Source organism: Eriocheir sinensis, chromosome 34 (assembly GCF_024679095.1).
Source record: "Eriocheir sinensis breed Jianghai 21 chromosome 34, ASM2467909v1, whole genome shotgun sequence".
Classification (NCBI taxonomy): Eukaryota; Metazoa; Arthropoda; class Malacostraca; order Decapoda; family Varunidae; genus Eriocheir; species Eriocheir sinensis.
Window position 1 is genome coordinate 5,773,734 of NC_066542.1, and position 11,437 is coordinate 5,785,170.

Sequence of the window (11,437 nt, forward strand, 5' to 3'; positions counted from 1 at the left end):
CAAGAATAATGCATAAGAATGTGTGGGAGCCAAGAATCTAGGGGGAAATAGCAAAGTTAGCAGTTTCAGTAGTAGCAGTACCAGCAGCAGCAGCAGTAGTAGTAGTAAGTTATAGTTTTCCACAATACAGTAACTCGTATACTTTTAGCGCTTTAACGCCAAGAATTCAACGGTACCCACTCTTACCAACACAAGCCACCATCCCTTAACACAAATCCAGCAACACCTACGTTAACCCCCAACCCCCAACCCAGTCCCTCGCACACAAACACACACACACGCCCACGTACAGCCAGTCCCCCACCAAACACAGCGCCGCCCACACAGGAAACTTCACAAACTCAGTAATATCAGCCGCCTCAGAAAAGGGAGTATTGTGAGAGCTGAGAGATTACCGGAGATTTGTGGCACGAAGACTGAAGACCCAGAATGAGGAGGAGGAAAACGAGGCGAGGAGAACATCTTAAGGGGAGACTAAGCAAGAAGAAAAGAACATAAAAGGAGACTTGAAAGATACAGAAATAGACGGAGGAGGAGAAAATGAGGACGTGGAAGAGAAGTGAGTATTTATTGAACATCGAAAGGGAAGGAAGATCATGAAAGAGGAAGGGCATAGACATAGAAATAGGCCGAAGAAGAGAAGAACGAGGAAGTGAAAAGGGAGCTGAGGCGATCTGGAGTTCCTATGGCAGAAGTGAGGCCGCAATGAACATCGTAGGGGCAGGAAGATCATGAAAGGGAAAACGCTTAGCCACATAGAAATAGGCCTAAGAAGAGAAGAACGAGGAAGTGAAAAGAGAGGTGAGGCGATCTCGAGTTCCTATGGTGACGTCTTGTTGTGGTGGTCGATGGCATTGAGGGCCACTTCAGAGGGTCGAGTAACACTTCAGAGTTGGAATTTACCTCTCCAAGCGAAACTACGGACGGCGATGTATTTCTGGCCGTATGTGTGTGTGTGTGTGTGTGTGTGTGTGTGTGTGTGTGTGTGTGTGTGTGTGTGTGTGTGCGTCAGTGACTCACACTTCACACAGATGTACCAAACGTCACAGGTATGTGTTACCCCTCACCTGCGAAACGTACAAACTTACAAACACGACCCTAAAGCCACGAGACCACAAGGACGAGAATTACATGAAGCGACGGTACACTTCCTCCTTCCATCCCTCCCTCACAATCTCCACCCGGCTCTTCCCTCACTGCCACGTCGCTCCCCCCTCCATTCCACCCCCCACCCTCCATAGTGACACCTGTACAAGTGTTCCCCGGTACACCTGGCATCGCAGGGCGCGTGAGCGGCACCCCGGCACTCGACACTTGTCTGTATATTTTATTTCTCGACCCCAAAAAAGTGTTTCCTGGAAGAATGCATGGCGTGTGTGGGAGAGAGAGAGAGCGAGCGAGAGAGAGAGAGAGAGAGAGAGAGAGAGAGAGAGAGAGAGAGAGAGAGACCCCCTATTATTTGCCTATCGCTAACTGAGAACACACACACACACACACACACACACACACACACACACACTTCCCTTCCCATTATGCTTCACCCTTTTCGTCATTCCATCCCCTTCTCTCTCTCTCTCTCTCTCTCTCTCTCTCTCTCTCTCTCTCTCTCTCTCTCTTTTTGCCTTCGCTTCCCCCCCACTTATTCCTTTCCTCATCCTTCCCCCCCCTCTCTCTCTCTCTCTCTCTCTCTCTCTCTGCCCCATGTTGTAACCCTACCCAAGCAAGGAACACACACACACACACACACACACACACACACACACACACACACACACACACACACACACACACACATAGTTATTGCATCCCAGCCAGTTTGCAGCAATGTCACCCACACATGTTCCCTGAAATACCGCACCACCACCCCCACCACCCACCACCACCACCACTCATTCCTCGTCCTTCACCACCACGACAACCGCACTCTCCAAACACCGAATCACACAATCCATTCTGGTGTGACAATGCGACGAAGAGAAAGAAAAAGAATAGCCTCCGTGTGTGTGTGTGTGTGTGTGTGTGTGTGTGAATAATAGAAAGGGGAGACGAGAATAGTGTTGACTGAGAGGAGGAGAAGGGAAGGGAATACTCAAGGTAACTAACCACATGAAGAAGATAGTGACGATGATGATGGTGGTGGTGATGATGGGGGGAGGGAGCGACCAGACCCTATCCAAGAGACCTATAGAACACGGGCTTTCCAGAACCAATGGCAGGGGTGGCAGGGAGGGGGGAAGGGGAGGATAATAGGCAGTTAAGCAGGAGATGGTTCAATAAGAGAAAGAGACGCAGAACAGAAGAGGGAGAAGGAGGAGGAGGAGGAGTAAAGGGAGGAAAGTAAGCTGTTAACAGGTGGAGGAGGAGGAGGAGGAACTGGAGAGAGGCGAAGAAGGGAAAAATAGAACTGGAGAATAAAAAAGGCGAATTGGAGAAGGAAATAGGATAGGGTAGAGAAAGAACGTGAGAAAGAAACGAATAAGGAGGAGGCAAAACAGAAGGAAAAACGACAAAGGAGGAGGAAGAGGAATAAAGAGAGAGAGAGAAAAGACGAATAAGGAGAAGGAAAGGAGGAGGAGGAAGAAAAAGACGAATAAGAAGGAAGAAGAGGGGAAAAGAAGACTACGAAGGAGGAGGAAGAAGAAAAGAACAGAATAAAAAAAGATAATTATAAAGAAGATGAGTTTTTATTATATAGTGGAAGAAGAAAGAAGAGAAACAAAAGAAAAGATTACGACGAAAGTGAAGGAGGAGGAGGAGGAGGCGATGAAGAAGGCGCAGAGGTACCCCAACAGACATAACAATAACAATAACAATGACGGCAGCCGCAGCACGTCACCAAACACAGTAAGTCACCATAATTACAGGCCCGCGCCGTGGCACCATACCCTCGATACGGCTTGGCACTCCCTCCCTCCCTCCCCGCGGCACTAACCCCAATTGCGAACCGAACCTTTGGCGGGTGTGTGTCTGGAAGGAGAGGAGGGAGGGGAGACGAGGAGGGGGGTGAGGAAGGGAAAGGAAAGGGGGAGGAAAGAAGAAGAGAAAGAGACAGAGGAAGATGATGGGGGTGAATGATGAAGGGGCAGGAAGGGAGACGGCATGGAAGGGAAGAGGAAAAAGAGGAAAATTGAGAGACAGAGGAAGGGCTAAGGGCAGGAAGGGAAGAGGAACAGAGGCAAGAAGGGAAGAGGAAGAAACAGGGAGAAAGGATGAGGAAACGGAGACAGAAAAAACGGAACTAAAGGCAGAAGAAGAGAAACAGTGGGTTGAAGATTCGAGAAAGTAGAAGGAAGAGGAAAACGAAAGAATATATGAGAGAGAGAGAGAGAGAGAGAGAGAGCAGGGTGAGCAGGAAAGCAAACAGACAGGCATGGAGGTTGGTGGCAGGGATGGGCAGGGGAGCCAGGACAAAGACGCGGCCAGCTGGGTGTTGCAGGCACAGAAATGGGCGGGGCGTGATGCAGGGGCGTGGGAGTAGGACAGAGGACACAGGGGCATTGGCAAGGGGCAGGAGGGAAGGGGTGGATGAGAGGGAGGGTGGCTGTAAGGGAAGAAGGGCTGACGTGTGTGTGTGTGTGTGTGTGTGTGTGTGTGTGTGTGTGTGTGTGTGTGTGTGTGTGTGTGTGTGTGTGTGTACACGTGTGTATGTGTGTAGCTAACCCTCGCATGACCTCAATTTGATGGGAGTTCATTCACCCTGGCACTCCACCTCCTCCTCCTCCTTTCCTCCTCTTCTTTACCCTTCCTCTCTCCCTCCTCTCCTGCTCCTCCAACCGCCCGCCCGCCCGCCCTGCGCAGACACCTTCGTCAGGACACTCGCTACCCCCCGCTCTCTCTCTCTCTCTCTCTCTCTCTCTCTCTCTCTCTCTCTCTCTCATGGGTGCCAAGGTTAGCGCCACCCTTCCCACTAGGCACTTCTCACCCCCACGCTAATCTAACCTCTAATCCATCCTTTATTAAGACGTATTTTATATCCACACACACACACACACACACACACACACAATGATGATAAAAAACGGAAGAGCAAATATTTTTTTTTCTCACTAACAAAGAAGAGAGAAACAAATTTACAGGGAAATATGAATGCGTCGTAAACATGTCAAGAACAGACAGACAGACAGACAGACAGGGCGACGATAACAATGAAAAGAAAAAAAGAAAAAGGAAAAGTCGTGATATTTGTGACTATTACTGGCAGAGAGAGAGAGAGAGAGAGAGAGAGAGAGGGAACAAGTGGAGGAAAGATATTGAGGGCAAGTGCAGGTGGCGGTGGTGGAGGTGGTGGTGGTGGTGGAGGTGGTGCCTGGCTCTCTGACGTCATGAGCGGCACCCTGATCTCTCTCTCTCTCTCTCTCTCTCTCTCTCTCGTTTTTATTTTCCTCTTACAATATATTCCTTTCACTTCTCTCATACTAAAATTCTCTTCTCTCTCTTCTTCCTCCTCCTCCTCCTTTCTATTCTCATCATTATCCTCTCCTTCTCTTGATCCTCCTCCTCCTCCTCCTCCTCCTCTTCTTCCTTCCCTCCCAGTGTCCTCCTCCTCCTCTTTTTCTTCCTCTTCCTCCTCCTTTCGTAATCTTTTCTTCCTCGTCCTTCTCCTCTTTCCTCTACCCTCTTCCTTTCTCACCCAGCCTCCTCCTCCTCCTCCTCTTCTTCGTCTTTATCTTCTCCTTCCTCCCAAATCTTTTTCTCCTCGTCCTTCTCCCCATAGAGCCCCCTCCTCCTCCTCCTCCTCCTCCTCCTACTCTTCTTCTTCTTCTTCTTCTTCTTCTTCTTCTTCCTCCTCCTCCTCAACCACTTGCGCCCACTCCCCGTTGCCATGGTGCTTCTGAGTTTATTCTTAGCTCAGCTCGGTCAGGGTGAACCTCCCCCCCTCCTCCCCCCCTTCACCGCCACCTCCACCACCTCCACCACCACTACTTCATCATCGCCAATTTACTCCATCTCCCTTTTACCTTTTATTTTTTTTTTTGTATATTTTTATTTGGTTTATGATGTCCTCTAGTTAGCAGTTCTCTCTCTCTCTCTCTCTCTCTCTCTCTCTCTCTCTCTCTCTCTCTCTCTCTCTCTCTCTCTCTCCCCCTTCAGTACCTGGTAGACTAAATTAAATAGAAGGGTCGAGTCTTCCTAAGTTAGCTTCCATTATTTCTCCTCCTCCTCCTCCTCCTCCTCTTCCTCCCGTCGCTAGTAATCGAGGTAGGTACTTCATCAGAGGAGGTTGTCTTAATGTTGTTGTTGTTTTTTCTCTCTCTCTCTCCGGAGCCAATATAGTTGAGAGGACGTGTGTGTGTGTGTGTGTGTGTGTGTGTGTGTGTGTGTGTGTGTGTGTGTGTGTGTGTGTGTGTGTGTGTGTGTGTGTGTGTGTGTTCGCTTCAATGCATGTGTGTGTTTGCCCGGACCGGATATGCAGGTTTTGAGCGTCTCTCTCTCTCTCTCTCTCTCTCTCTCTCTCTCTCTCTCTCTCTCTCTCTCTCTCTCTCTCTCTCTCGCAGCCTCCCACGGTTATATTATCTTCTCTTGCTTTCCTCCAAACCGGTTCTCCCTCCAAGATTCTTTACCTCCCTCTCTCCTTCCCTCCTTTCTTTCTTCCCTTCTCTCCCTACCTTTCTCCCTACCTTCTCTCCAACACACGTGGTTCTGATTATGTGTCATCATTCGTTATTATTATTATTATTATTATTATTATTATTATTATTATTATTAGTTCTATTGCGTCCTCCTTACCTTAGTTTCCCACACCTTTTCTCACGTTGCTTGCTGTTCCTCTCTCTCTCCCTCTCTCCCTCCCTCCCTTCTTCCTTCCTTCCTTCCTTTTTTATCCCACCCCATCCCTTCCTTCCCTCCCTCAAGCCTTTTCGTGGGTGTTATGCAATCCTGGCGTCCTTCCCTCCCTCTCCTCCTCCCTCCCCTCCTCTCCCTCCCTTCCTCGCTTACCAGATGTTTCCTGAAGCCCTGAGGAAGCAAAGGAGGGAAGAAGGGAGAGAGGAGGAAAGGTAGGGAAAGCAGCGTTGTTGTTGTTGTTGTCCTCTCTCTCTCTCTCTCTCTCTCTCTCTCTCTCTCTCTCTCTCTCTCTCTCTCTCTCTCTCTTTGTTTTCTGTTTTACTGCATACCTTATTTGCTTTTTCTTTCGCCTTTTTCCTTCACCTCTTTCATCTTCAGCTTGTTTCCTCCTCCTCCTCCTCCTCCTCCTCCTCCTCTTCCTCTTCTTCCTCTCATGCTTCTACTCACCATTATCCTCCTCCTCCTCCTACTACTTTTTTTTTCTTTCCTTTATTCTCTCCTTCCCTTCCAACCTCCTCCTCCTCATTGTCTATTCTCTCTCTCTCTCTCTCTCTCTCTCTCTCTCTCTCTCTCTCTCTCTCTCTCTCTCTCTCGGTTTTCTGTTTTAAATCACACCTCTCCTTCCCTTCCAACCTCCTCCTCCTCATTGCCTATACTCGTTTCTCTCTCTCTCTCTCTCTCTCTCTCTCTCTCTCTCTCTCTCTCTCTCTCTCTCTCTCTCTCTGCCCCTCGCTGTCCAAACGTAATCAAATTAATCTCGTATTTCCGAAACGCTCTCCAGATGTGGATTGGAAATTACGTAGAATTCAGCTTTGACCCCCCTCCGCCCTCCCCCCGCCCCCCATCACCCTCAATCCTTCTCTTTACCTCCTGTCTTACTGCGTCATCACCCCTCCTCCTCCTCCTCTCTCCATATAATCTTTACTCCCATATAGGAAGACAGATCGAAATACCTAGTCTCTCTCTCTCTCTCTCTCTCTCTCTCTCTCTCTCTCTCTCTCTCTCTCTCTCTCTAATCCTCTTTCCCTTCCCATTCCCCATCTTCCTTTCCTCTCAACTCTCTTCCTCTTTTCTCTACATCTCTTTCTCCTCCATATGTCCTTCCTTCCGTCCTTTCATCCCACCCTCCCCATCGTTCTTTTTTCTCTTCCTTCCTCCCTCCCAACATTCCAACTTGTTTTTTTCATTTCTTTCTTTCTCTGTTGATGTAATTCCCTCGGGGCGTCCAGGCAGATGTGGGGAGGGAAGAGCGCTGCAGGAGGGAGGCAAGGAAGGGAGGGAGGAAAGGGAGGAAGCGGCAGGACAGAAGGTTAATTGGTGGGAAAGGATGCAGTTGGAAAATGAGGTAGAGGAGGAGGAGGAAGAAGAGGAGGAGGAAGAGGAAGATGTCCACTACGACTTAATATATTCATTGATTGATGGAGAAATTGCCCATCACCAACATTTATCGACCTCTCTCTACCTCTATTATCTATCTATCTACCTGGCCATGGTCATTACCTGCCGCTAATTGGGACATCTGATAATATTCGCAATCGCCACTAACTACTTCCATCCCCTTCATCTAGTTATGCCTGTTCATGCCCCCACGAGATTATCATTAGTGTGTGTGTGTGTGTGTGTGTGTGTGTGTGTGTGTGTGTGTGTGTGTGTGTGTGTGTGTGTGTGTGTGTGTGTGTGTGTGGTGGTCAGCCGTACGTGTCTGGGATAGTCAAACCAATCAATGACATTCAAATTGCTATTCCCACCCTTTCTATAGTATAACGAAGAGGAGGAGGAGGACCAGTCACCCAAACCAACCCAACCATCCGTTCCCTCACCCCTTTCCCTTCTTCCACCACCATAACCACAACCAACAACTCCCGTCACCACTACCATAATTGCACCCACCACCACCACACAACCAGGTCCTCCATCGTTTGTTTACGGTTTCCAGTGCTGTTGCCGCTGTCAGTCACTGTCACTCAACGCACCCACTTGGTCTCGTCACAACTACCGGCCTAACTTTACCTCTCTCTCTCTCTCTCTCTCTCTCTCTCTCTCTCTCTCTCTCTCTCTCTCTCTCTCTCTCTCTCTCCTTTCCCACTTGATATCTCTTTCCTTTCCTTGTCCCTCCTTCCTTATCATTTCCTTGTCATCTCCCATCTTCCTTTCCTTCCACCTCTCTCTCCCTTCTTCTATACATTATTTTCCTTTCTTCTTCCTCCTCCTTTCCTCCCTTTTCCTTTTATCCCTTTCTCTCAGCATCCCTCTCTCCCTTTTCATCTCCATCTTTCTTTACTCTCTACATGCATAACCTTTTCTCCCTCCTCCCCCCTCTCAACCCCCCTCCACATACACCCACGACCTTCTCAATTATGGCTAAATGTACCGCCTCTCTCTCCCCCTCTCTCTATTTCTCTCCCTTTCCTGGCGTTTTTATTGCACCAGGATTGCTCTTTTCCTTCCACCGCTTTTCGCTCATTATCAGTTCGCTTGTTTCCTTCTCTTCATCCATTTCCATCAGTTACCCATTCGTGGACTTCCTCGTTTATTAATAGCTTCTAATACCACCTTTTCGTTGTTGCCAGTTAAAATTATGAACCGTACTCTCTCTCTCTCTCTCTCTCTCTCTCTCTCTCTCTCTCTCTCTCTCTCTCTCTCTCTCTTATGGCCTCCGTCCCTCGGCAACTGTTTCCGAAGGCTGCCTTATCTCTGAATAATGACATCACACTTAAGATAACGCAACGGGCCGAGGGAGGGAGAGCCGGAGGGAGGAGAGAAAAAAGAGGGAGAAGGGGAAGGAGGGAGGCCTAGAGGGTTATTGGGGAGAAGGAGAGGCAACGAGGACGGTCAAGGGGAGAGAAGAGGACGTATAGGAGGGACGTGAAGAGGCTATGGTCAGGGAGGAGAAAAACAACCGGGAGAAAGGAATAGGTGGTCAGAGTCGAGAGCGCATGAAGAGGGAGGGAAACACTGCACAAAAGGTAGGGGAAGAGGAGGGCGAGAAAGAAGGTAGACGTATGGGAAGCGGAGGAGAGAAAGAGAGCACGTAGAGAAGGAAAGGATGAGAAAAAGGAAGGAAAAGTTTGTTACATATTCGAAGGAAGGTTGAAGAGAAGGAAAAGAAGATGGGTAGGAAGGAAAAATGGAGAAATATACAAATTCTAAGTAGTAATAGTAGTAGTAGTAATAGTGGTAGTGGTGGTAGTAGTAGTTGCAGCAGTAATACTAATAGATTGTTGCAAGTATGAACACCTGAAAACACGGAGAGAAAGTAAGGAGGGAGAAGAGAAGAAGGTAGAGGGATAGAGAAAGCAATAGCAATGGAGGAGAGTTTAAACACCTGATAGCACAAGGAAGAGGAGGAAAGTAGAGAGGGAGAGGAAAGAATGTTGTTAAAGAAGGTAGATAAAGCATGGGAAGGGTATGAACACTGGAAAAGGGGGTAAGGGAAGAAAGTAAGAAGAGAGAAGGTAGAGGGAAAGAAGATAGGAAGAGAAAGCATTGGAGGAGAGTTAAAACATTTGAAAACACGAGAAGAGGAAGAAAGTAAGAAGAGGGAGGAAAAGAAGGTAGGAGAAAGAAGTCAGGGGAGGACAGAGAAGAAAGTGCAAGATGAGTCCACTAAAGAAAGTACAGAGGGAAAGATAAGAGAAAACATGGGAGGAGTTAAAACATTTGAAAACACGAGGATGAAAGTAAGAAGAGAGGAAAATAAGATAGGAGAAAGAAAACAAGAGAGGGCAGAGAAGAAAGTGCAAGATGAGTCCACTAAGGAAAGTATGGAGGGCAACATAAGGATTAGGAAGAGAAAGTAATGGAGGGAGAAAAGAAAGTCCAAGATAATAAGTGAAGTTATTGAATTCTTAATCATCCTAATACCCGTTATAAGTTACCAATGAGAGAACGCATCAGACTTATCTCCATACTTCTGTGATGCCATTCCCCACCACCAGGGGCGCTAGGCATGTGCCCCCTGACCCCTGCCGGTGCCCCCTCCCCATCGTCCCTACCCACCTCTTACCAAGTGTGTCCTGTTGTGTGTTTTTTTGTGTTTTTTATTAGTTCTTTTTTATTTTTAGTTTAGTATTAGTAGTAGTTAGTAGTAGTAGTTAGTAGTAGTAGTGTGGTGTAGTAGTGGTGGTGGTAGTAGTGGTGGTAGTATTAGTAGTAGTGGTAAATAAGGTGTACATGGTGTAAATAGTTTGGTAAGTATTAGTTTTATTTTAAATATACTTTGGTTATGCACACACTTACACACACACACACACACACACACACACACACACACACACACACACACACACAGGCACACACACGCACACACACACACACACATATTGCTGTTCTGCAGATACGGCGTGTACATTACTATCTATCTTCCATCTTGCTTCCCATAAGAGAGAGAGAGAGAGAGAGAGAGAGAGAGAGAGAGAGAGAGAGAGAGAGAGAGGTGGGTGGAGGTGGAGTTCATTCCCTTTATTTTCTCAAAGGCTCAGTTTTCGTCGTCCTTCGTGCAGCGCTAACCAAGTGTGAACGTTGAGTCTCAGGTGTGTGTCGTGACGCCGCCTTACGTTAGGGGGACGAGGCGGCAGGAATGCGACGAGAGCCTGGGCCAGAAGGGAAGGTGGAAGGGAAGGAAAAAGAAGCGAAGCAGGAGGAAAAAATGGAGGTGCTACATATTCAGAGGTGGAAAAGATGAGGAGATGAAACAGAAGGAAAATAAGCGCAAGGAGGAAAGAAAAGTTTGTTACATATTCGAAGGAAGGTTGAAGAGAAGAAAAAGAAGTTGGGTAAAAAGGAAAAATGGAGAAGTATACAAATTCGAAGAAGGAAGGGGCATGGAAAAGAGGGAGAGAAGATTTAAGAGAAGGAAAAGAAGCAGAAGACGAAGCAAAAATAGAGAAATATACAAATTCGAAGAAAGGTGCTTGAAAAAAAAAAATGGGAGGAGGAGGAAGGAAAAAATGGTAAAAGTTTACGAGTTGAAAAGGAGTGGGTGGCAGGAAAGAGAGGAAGGAACTGGAGCAGGGAAGAGAAAGGTAAAAAGCAAAGGATTCATGAGTGTGGAGAGGAAAGGTGGAGAAAGGAAGGAGAAGAAAGAGAATAAATAGGAAGAAGTAGAGAGAAGTGTTACATGAATGCTAAGAAGGTAAAAACAACAGTAGGGGAAGCAGAAAGGAAAAGAGAAGTAGAAAGAAGTAGAAGGAATAAGACAGAATAGAATAGCTTAAAATAGAATCCGGATACGAAGCACTTGAAATAATAATAATAATAATAATAATAATAATAATAATAATAATAATAATAATAATAATAATAATAATGTGGAGTCGACGGTAAAAAAAAAAAAAATGGAACGAGCGAACAAAACTATTTTCCTAGTCTAAAAATAAAAAAAATGGTGTTCCAGCTGGGCTCTTTAAAACAATCCTGATATAAATAGTCTGCCACGCCTGCCCAACCGTAGCTTTCTCTCTCTCTCTCTCTCTCTCTCTCTCTCTCTCTCTCTCTCTCTCTCTCTCTCTCAGCTAAAAATAGCCCTCAGCTACAACAGTGCATGCGCCATAGTATGCAGAAGCTTGCATTTGTTTCTAGTTTTAATTATTACAATGTTCATAATCAGCATCATTGTATTCATCACCATAACTATTTTCCTTCTCATTTGCGC

General features: G+C 46.9%; 1 protein-coding gene across 14 annotated transcripts in view; it reads right to left on the reverse strand.

Annotated features, from left to right (window-relative positions):
* Nucleotides 1–11,437, reverse strand: part of LOC127006963 (headcase protein-like) — a 124,787-nt gene that overhangs the window by 86,831 nt on the left and 26,519 nt on the right. The window lies entirely within an intron of this gene.